Raw genomic sequence first — 9,306 nt, 5'->3', positions numbered from 1 at the left:
ATTGTTACTTCAAAAATAATTCCTCTCGCGGACCAGAGCAAAAGCACAGTGGGTAAGGCATTTGTCTTGCACATGGCTGATCCAGGTTCAATTCCCAGCATCCCATGTGATCCCTGAGCTACATCAGGAGTAATTCCTGAGTTCAGAGCCAGTATCAACTTCTGAGCATCACTGAGTTTAACCATAAAATAAATAAATTAAAAAGAAAAATTTAAAGAACATTCCTCTTGGTAAGATAATTCTTTATTGTAAATCTTTCAGCATTATAATTTATAATGAAAATTTGCTATAGTATACATTGACATTTGTTTGTGTTTGGGGTCCACACCTAGCAGTGCTTACAAATTACTCCTGGCAGTGTTTGGTGAACTGCAAGGGATACCATGGATTGAACCTGGGTGAGTGGTGTCAAGGCAAATCACCTACTCGCTGTACCATGGCCCCAGTCCCAACTTTGAGATTTTAAAATGTAATATACAAAATTTACTTCTAGGTCTTTAATGTATTCTTTTGTGTGAAAAGACCACACTTAAGTTCCTAAGTATAGAGAAGAATGTATCTCACTTCTAGATTGTTATTTAAAAATATATTACCATGTAAAGCACAAATTGATTTTATTTATTAATATTCATTTATTTTTAGTGAAACACCATGAGGTACAGTTGTAGATTTACAAAATTTTGTGCTTGGGTTTCAATTATACAATGATCAAATACGTATCCCTCCAGCAGTGCCCACTTTCCATCACCATGGATCCCACTATCCCTCCCACACCCATCCCCCCCAACCCACCCTGCCTCTGTGGCAGGGCATTTCCTTTTGTTCTCTCTCTCCTTTTGGGTGTTGTGGTCTGCAAAAGAGGCATTGAGTGGCAATCATGTTCAGTCCATAGTCTACTTTCAACATGCATCTCCCCTCCTGGGAGGATCCTCCAAACACCCTTTATTTGGTGCTCCCTTCTCTATCTGAGCTGCCCTTTCCCCTAGAATGCCCAGCTGGCCTCTAAGCTATGGAGTAATCCTCCTGGTTCTGATCTCAGCTATTCTTGGGTATTAATCTCCTATTTTGTTACTTTATATCCCCAGATGAATGCAATCTTTAGATTTCTATCCCTCTCTTTCTGACTCATTTCGCTTAGCATGATACTTTTCATGTAGTACCACTTGTATGTATAGTTCATGACTTCATCTTTTCTAACAGTTACATAGTATTCCATTGTGTATATGTACCAAAGTTTCTTTAACCAGTCATCTGTTCTTGGGCACTCAGGTTTTTTCCAGATTCTGGCTATTGTAAAGAGTGCTGCAATGAATAAACAAGTTCACCATGTACAAAAGTAAGATCAAAATGGATTAAAGACCTCAACATCAGACCAGAAACCATAAGGTACATTGAAGACAAAGTTGGCAAAACCCTCCATGACATTGAAGCTAATGGTATCTTCAAAGATGTCATGCCACTGGCTGAGCAAGTGAAAACAGAGATAGATAAATGGGACTTTCTTAAACTAAGAAGCTTCTGCACTTCAAAAGAAACAGTGACCAAAATATAAAGACAGTCTACAGAATGGGAAAGGATATTCACCGAATACTCATCTGACAAGGGGTTGATATCAAGGATATATAAATTACTGGTTGAACTCCACAAGAAGAAAACATCCAACCCCATCCAAAAATGGGGCAATGAAATGAACAGAAACTTTCTCAAAGAAGAAATCCGAATGGCAAAAAAGCACATGAGAAAATGCTCTACATCATTAATTATCAGGGAGATGCAGATCAAAACTACAATGAGATACCATCTGACACCTCAGAGACTGGCCCACATCCAAAAGAACAAAAGCAACCGGTGCTGGCGCGGATATGGTGAGAAAGGGACACTCCTTCACTGTTGGTAGGAATGCTGACTAGTTCAGCCCTTTTGGAAAACAGTATGGACTATTCTCAAAAAATTAGAAATTGAGCTCCCATTTGACCCAGCAATACCACTCCTGGGAATATATTCCAGAGAGGCAAAAATGTATTAATATTCATTTTTTACATGATAGGTTAAATACCCACTGATGATGCAAAAATGTATACTGTTCTTTATCGTTAATCTTCATATTATTTTTACCCATTCATGTTCTATATCAGAAAATGAAAGAAATAAAAATAATAATTATAAAATCCTCCTTTAAAATAAAATGAATTTTGTGTTTTCTGCAGTTCTAATAAATTGTGCATTTTAATCTGAGATGAGAAAAAAAATACATGTGAAATTTGAAATTAAGGAGTCTACTTAAGATTAATGTTTTCCATTGTAAGAAAACATGAGTTTTGGTATTATATTGAGCAGACCTGTGGGTGAGTCAACATGGAGACAGGTGTGGAATGTGGACGTGGCTCTTGGGACTTACGGAAGTATGGTGTGTTGGGGGGTAGCTGCTCACCCCAACTCCAAGAAGACTACAGAGTTCTCAGTCTGGGTACCAGGGTACCTGGCTACAGGATACAGTTTGGTATCTCTGTAGAGAATATTAGTGAAGCATTAGAATGGCTGTAGTTATGGGGTATAGGAGACTTGACCTGCCTACCTTCCAAGAATGTTCAACCATGGAGCCTGCTATGTCCATGAATTTTAGCTGCTTGGATTGCAGCTCTTCGGATATTTAGTGGTACAAGGATGGAGCTGGGGAAGTAGGTGAATCCACGTGGTGGCAGCTGAGGGGGACCCACTAAGATGATCTTAAATTCAAGTGAATAGTCGCAGACTATAAAAACCAGAGACTATAAAAACCAGCTCCCGGAACCGCGTGGCCGCAAATGCCGACATCTTATTATGACATCTCATTCCTACTTTGACAAACTGGCAGGCTACCGAATGTAGCCTGCCCACACGGCAGAGTCTGGCAAACTCCCCGTGGCGCACCCAATATGCCAAATACCAGTAACAATGATGGGTCTCATTCTCCTAAAGAGCCTTGAATATAACCTCAGGGCCAGGATAAAGGAGAAGTTACTGGGGCCTGCTCGAGGCAATCGATGAATAACAGGATGATCTGATCTGTGAATAGTCGCAGATTGAAAGGCTTTTTCTCCCAACACAGAAAGAAACCATTATTTGTTATTTCCAACTGGTGTTTAAAAGTATTTCTACATAGAATAGGAAAAAACATAATTTTCAATGTAAATTATTATTTAAATATTTGCTCTTTTTCGGTTTTCCCGCTCATTTGTCTACTGACCAATACTGTTTCCATGATACCTTATCCCATCTGCTCCATGAAACTCTGAAATAAAGGTATAAATGACTTCTCCAACACATTTCTGTTACTCATTCTATAAAGTGCCCCAACCAAATTTAAGTTTCTATTGCCCTAAAAATAGATCTCCTGCCATCTGGAGTCCCAAGTTTCTGCATTTTCTCTTTCACCTCGGAGCAACTCCAGCAGCCATAAAGGAGCTTCACCTGTTCTGACTATTTCTGCTTCCAACTGTTCCTCATGCATTCTGGAGCTTTCGTTCTGAGTGAATAATTCTTCCATGTCATCATTAGGCTTCCTGAAGGGATCAGATGCTCAATCATTTGGGCATTTTCAAATCAAGAAAGAAACTTCACAAAATTAATTGTTTTACTTTAGCTTTAGTTTTAGATTTTGAAAAGTTTAAAAAAGTTACAGACAGTCTAATTCTAAAAGCTATCAAATTGATGGACACCCCATGCTCTAAAACATCCTTGAAAAGTAGAAAAAAAGAAGAAAAAGAAAAGTAGGTTAAAGAAACCAAGTTTTTTTAATAGTTTTATTTTACACAGAAAATATAAGATAAAAACACAAATTTAAGCTGAAACCTGAATTTACTTTGAAAATATTTTCCTCATTTTATTTAATTTCATGGGTAACTTTTTAGTTGCCCATGAAATTTTTATGGATATTACTTCAATATTTCTCTCTATTAATATTCAGATATATACACATATAACTCACACACATAAAATATATGTATATATATATAGATATAAAATAACCACTTGAGTTGTTTCAATATTATCTTGTACTAAATATCACAGTGAACATAGTTATGAATTTATCTTCAGTTGGCTAAAATTCTGTTGTTGAGAATCTTTGCATCAATGTTCATCAAATATATCATTGGTTAATTTTCTTTTAAGTGATTTTTCTGTTTGCTTTGATATTACGTAATATTGACTTCAAAAAAGCTATTATGAAGGATCTCTCTTACTTTGATAAGAGAACTTGATTATGGGTTCTAAGTCTTTATATTTTTGGTAGAATTCACTAGCAAACCCATCCGGACCAGAGTTTTTTTTATTAATGGTATGTTTCATAATCAGAGTTTTAATTTATAATAATTTATAATTAGTCAATTTAGGTTTTCAATTTTCTTCTGATACAATTTTTGGAGATTATATATTTGAAGAACTCTTCTTTGATGTTAGTCCATATAACCATTTTAAACCTTTCACTCACTATAAGTCTACATGTATAGGGAGAGTTCAAGTGTGTCTCTTGTATAAGAGAATGTTGGATTCTGTTCCCTGATCCATGCAGCCACTACATGCTTTTTCATTAGAGAATTAAATCCATTGACACTTAGAAAAATTTATTGATATGAAAGAATTTGTTTCTATGTATCTATAAGAAGTTCGGTCATTTGTACTGTTTTATCCTTGCTTGTCAAATGAGGTCATTCAGTATCCTAGTTATAGCTGGCTTAAATATCTTATTTTTCATTTATTTATTTTTATCTTGTTTTTTTGGGTAACACCCAGCAGTACTCAGACCTTACTCCTGGCTCTGTGCTAAGGGATCACTTCTAGTGGACTCAATGCCCATATGTGGCACAGAGAATCAAATCTCAGTCAGCTATGTGAAAGATAAACACCCCACCTACTGCTGTGCCATTAGACAATCTCTAAGGCATGCCCCTGACTTAGAGATTCTAAGTGTCTGAGAGTGTTTTTAATCTCTCCTGCAATTTTTAGTGATAAGCTGGCTGGGTAGAGGATTCTTGACTGGAGTCTCTATATTCTACTATACCATGTATATGTCATTCCATTCTTTTTCTTACTTGTGGTGTTTAATTAGAATAATCAGCTGTGAGTCTTCTGCAGTCTCCCCCCTGCCCCTGTATATGAGGTTTTGTTTCTCTGTTGATATATAAGGAATATGGAATATACTATCTTTGGTTTTTGTCATTTTTGTTGTAATATATCTTGGTAGTTTTCTATCTTGGTTGGTAGTTTTCTGTTTGGGTTTATGTCACTTGGCACTCTTTAGGACTCTTGGATCAGTTTTTAATCTTTATTTAATCTTTATCTTCTTAATAGTTTGAATTTAATCAATCAGTATTTTCTTTTCTTTTTCTCCTTCTGGAATTTCTTTTTTTTTTCCTTTTTAGGTCACATCTGGCAATGCTCAGGGTTACTCCTGGCTTTTGCACTCAGGAATTACTCCTGGCAGTGCTCAGGGGACCATATGGGATGTCGAGGATCGAACCAGGGTTGGCCGAGTGCAAGGCAAATGCCCTGCCTGCTGTGCTATAGCTCCGGCCCCTCTAGATTAGGTTAGGTATTTGCCTTGAGTGTGGCCAACTTGGGTTTGATTCCCCACCCACCCCCCGACACCCCGTATGTTCTCTGAGCCTGCCAGGAGTGATCCCTGAGTGCAGAGTCAGGAGTAAACCCTTAGCACTAAAAGGTGCGGCTCATAAACAAAAGTACTCCAAAAGAGTCTGTTTTAGATCCTTAAGCATCCATGTGTTTGCTCTTTAAGCAGATTTGAAAGGTCTAATATCACTGGGATCATTTGGGAGTTTTTTCACATTCTGTTGATAGGATCCTTCCTCTGTACCTGCCACTCTGCTAAAGGGTGGGACTCAGGGCATTTGTTGTTCCAGTGCTGTGTTCCCCAGAGTGGGTGGTTATACTTGGCCTCCTTGGTCTCCACCTCTGCTCCCAAGGGCTGAGTCTGTAAGAAATCACCTGTTGCTGGTGCTGGGCTGGGTAGGTGTCTGGGGCACAGGGTCAAGTTAGTTGGAGGACATATGCAGGTGGCTGGGTTTGGTACTGGGAGCTTCCTCTGCCCAAGGCTGGGACTGGTGGGTGTCTTTTGGTTCTGAGCTGGCTGTCACCAGCTGTGGATTGTCTGATAGCTAGAATCTGATGAAGGTAAGATCTGTTGGGGCAGAGCTGAAGAGAGGAGTTAGCATGGGTAGGGTCAGGATTATCAGTCTGTAGGGGCAGAGCTGTGGCAAGGACCTTCCAGACAGAAGTGTGACTGGGATCCTGCTGGCCAGTGTTCACTTCTACAGTCCCTGTTGCTAGCCCAGGCAGAAGTGGTTGCACCACTCTTTGTTGGATTTAAGAAGTCCTGAAACTCTGAAACTCATGAGATTTAAAACAGAAGTGAATTTTTGAAAAGCTTAATTGTTCAACAAGAATCTGACTGTGTGTGGGAGTGAGGGAGTTGGACAGAGCTGAGTCAGTTCAGGAGGCAAGTCTGTCCCTGTCATTGCAGAGGCAGAACTGCACTTCAACTGGGAGTAGCTTACCTTGGAAGTGGTAGCTAGCTGCTCATATTAGCCTCCAGGAGTAGCAGTCACTGAGACTCAGGTCTGTCTGCTACTTGGCAAGTCCTGGTTTAAATTGATATCCTCTGAATCCATTTCCCCAAACTCTGCCCTCAGTTGCTTTTTGCATCCCCCAAATCAGGGAAAACTCTCCTTAACCTTAATTCTTGCAGTTCTGTCTTCCACATAGTTTTCTTCCTGAAGCAGAGACCTTTTTATCCCATTGAATACTCTCGGCGAGATCCTTTGAATGATGCTGTGCTTACTTATTTGTTGTTATTTTTGTTTTGTGGAGCCAGTCTCAATGGTGCTTGGGGCTTACTCCTGGCTCTACACTCAGGGATTGCTTCTGCAGGCTCAGGGGATCTTATGGAGTGCCGTGATCAGGTTGGTGAGTGCAAAACAAATGTCCTATGCACTGAACTATCTTTCTGATCCCTTGCTTAGTTTTTATAAATTTTTTTTTTGTCCAACATGGTCTCTCATCTTTTTTTTTTCTCAAGAATTTTTTTTTGTAAATTCTTTTTATTTATTTATATTTTGGTTTTTGAGGGTCACACCCAGAAATTCACAGGGATTTCTGCTGCCTCTGCACTCAGAATTACACCTGGCAGTGCCTAGGGATCATATGGAATGCTAGAAATTGAACATGGGTCAGCTGTGTGCAAGGCAAATTCCCTACCCGCTGTACTATCACTCCAGCCCTGGCTTAGTAAATTCTTTTTTTTTTTTTGTACAGTTGCAGACTTACACATTTTTGTGCTTGGGTTTCAACAAAAAACCCAAGCAGATTGAGTTTTTCCTCCCCGACCCGATCAGGGCTCCGGCAGCCGAAGACCTCCAGAACCAGCCACCACCATGCAGAGACCACTCTCCACACACATGAAGGTACTGGCAGGGGAACGAAGGCACGCGGGTCCCGGGGCTGAGATCTCCAAGCCGGCTCGGATCGGGGCTGAGCATCCTCCACCCATGTCCTCCAAATTCCAGGAGGCAGGGGTCACACCCACCAACTGGCCCCCCGGCTCATTGTGATCCCATCAACAGCCAAGACTCAGAGACTATAAAACCCAGCTCCCGGAAAAGCACGGCCGCATTCTCGTCCTTGCGACATCTTATATCTCATTCCTACTTTGGACAAACTGGCAAGCTACCGATTATAACCTGCCCACATGGCAGAGTCTGGCAAACTCCTCGTGGCATACCCAATATGCCAAATACCAGTAACAATGAAGGGTCTTATTCTCCTAAATCTGAAAGAGCCTTGAATATGGCACTTTTTTAAAAATTCTCAGGGCTAGGACAAAGGAGACATTACTGGGGCCTGCTTGAGGCAATCGACGAATAACAGGATGGTTGTGATCGTGATCGGTTTCAATTATACAATGATCAAATACCCATCCCTCCACCAGTGCCCATTTCCCACCACCACGGATCCCAGTATCCCTCCCACCCCCCATCCTCTCCATCCCACTCTGCATTCCCTTTTGTTCTCTCTCTCTTATTGGGTGTTGTGGTTTGCAAAAGAGGCAATGGGTGACAATCATGTTTAGTCTATAGTCTACTTTCCTCATGCTTCTCCCATCCTGGGAGGATCCTCCCAACACCTTTATTTGGTGTTCCCTTCTTTATCTGAGCTCCCTTTTCCCCTAGTATGTGTGGTTTGCCTCCAAGCCATGGAGTAAAATTCCTGGTACTAATCTTGGCCATTCATGGGTGTTAGTCTCCTATTTTGTTACTTTGTTCCCCAGATGAATGCAATCTTTCTATGTCTATCCCTTTCTTTCTGAGTCATTTCAAAAACGTTGGTTAGATGCCACGAAGTAGGTGGCAGTGCCTTAACCGTATGCGTGTTGCTGGCCGAAGCCTCTTCCATCCTTGTCAAGGGGAGTGCTAACCTTCTCTCCTTTCATACAACACAAGAATTATTATCTCTATCTTTAAACTTAAGAATTTTGCAGTAATGGAATAAATACTGAAATTATTTTGTTGCAGAAAGGGTCTCAGCTGTCTTAGACAAAATCTTTTCTCCCTCGTGTATAAAAATGCCTTAAAATTTCTTCCTAAGTAAAGGACCTGTACAAAGAAAACTACAAAACTCTACTTCAGGAAATAAAAGAGGATATGAGGAAATGGAAAAATATCCTCTATTCATGGATCAGGAGAATTAACATTGTCAAAATGGCAATATTTCCCAAAGCACTGTATAAATTCAACGCAATCCCTATTAGGATACCCATGACATTCTTCAAAGAATTGGAGCAAACACTCCTGAAATTTATATGGAACAATAAGCCCCCACGAATAGCTAAAGCAATTCTTGGGAAAAAGAAAATGAGAGGAATCAACCTCCCTAACTTCAAACTCTACTACAAGGCAGTAGTAATTAAAACAGCATGGTACTGGAACAAAGGCAGAGCTGTAGACCAATGGAACAGGGTTGAATATACTGACGTCTCCCCCCAAGCATATGAGCATCTAATCTTCGATAAGGGGGCAAGAAAAGTGAAATGGAGCAGGAAAGCCTCTTTAACAAATTATGCTGGCAAAACTGGACAGCTACATGCAAAAAAATGGGCTCAGATCTCTGCCTAACTCCATGTACAAAAGTAAGATCTAAGTGGATTAAAGACCTCAACATCAGACCGGAATCTATAAGATACATTGAGGAAAATGTTGGCAAAACCCTTCATGACATAGAAGCTAATGGTGTCTTCAAAGATGTCACACCACT

The 9,306-nt window shown here is 40.1% G+C and overlaps 1 non-coding gene across 1 annotated transcript; it reads right to left on the bottom strand.

The window, feature by feature from the left end:
- Positions 1-8,369: 8,369 nt before the first annotated feature.
- LOC130022776 (U6atac minor spliceosomal RNA) lies at positions 8,370-8,492 on the bottom strand. Its single transcript, XR_008792311.1, has one exon. It is a non-coding gene; the product is annotated as a U6atac minor spliceosomal RNA (small nuclear RNA).
- Between the last annotated feature and the right edge of the window lie 814 nt (positions 8,493-9,306).

This window comes from Sorex fumeus, unplaced genomic scaffold (assembly GCF_029834395.1).
Source record: "Sorex fumeus unplaced genomic scaffold, SorFum_2.1 ptg000020l, whole genome shotgun sequence".
NCBI lineage: Eukaryota > Metazoa > Chordata > Mammalia > Eulipotyphla > Soricidae > Sorex > Sorex fumeus.
This window is presented reverse-complemented; position numbering and strand designations above follow the sequence as displayed.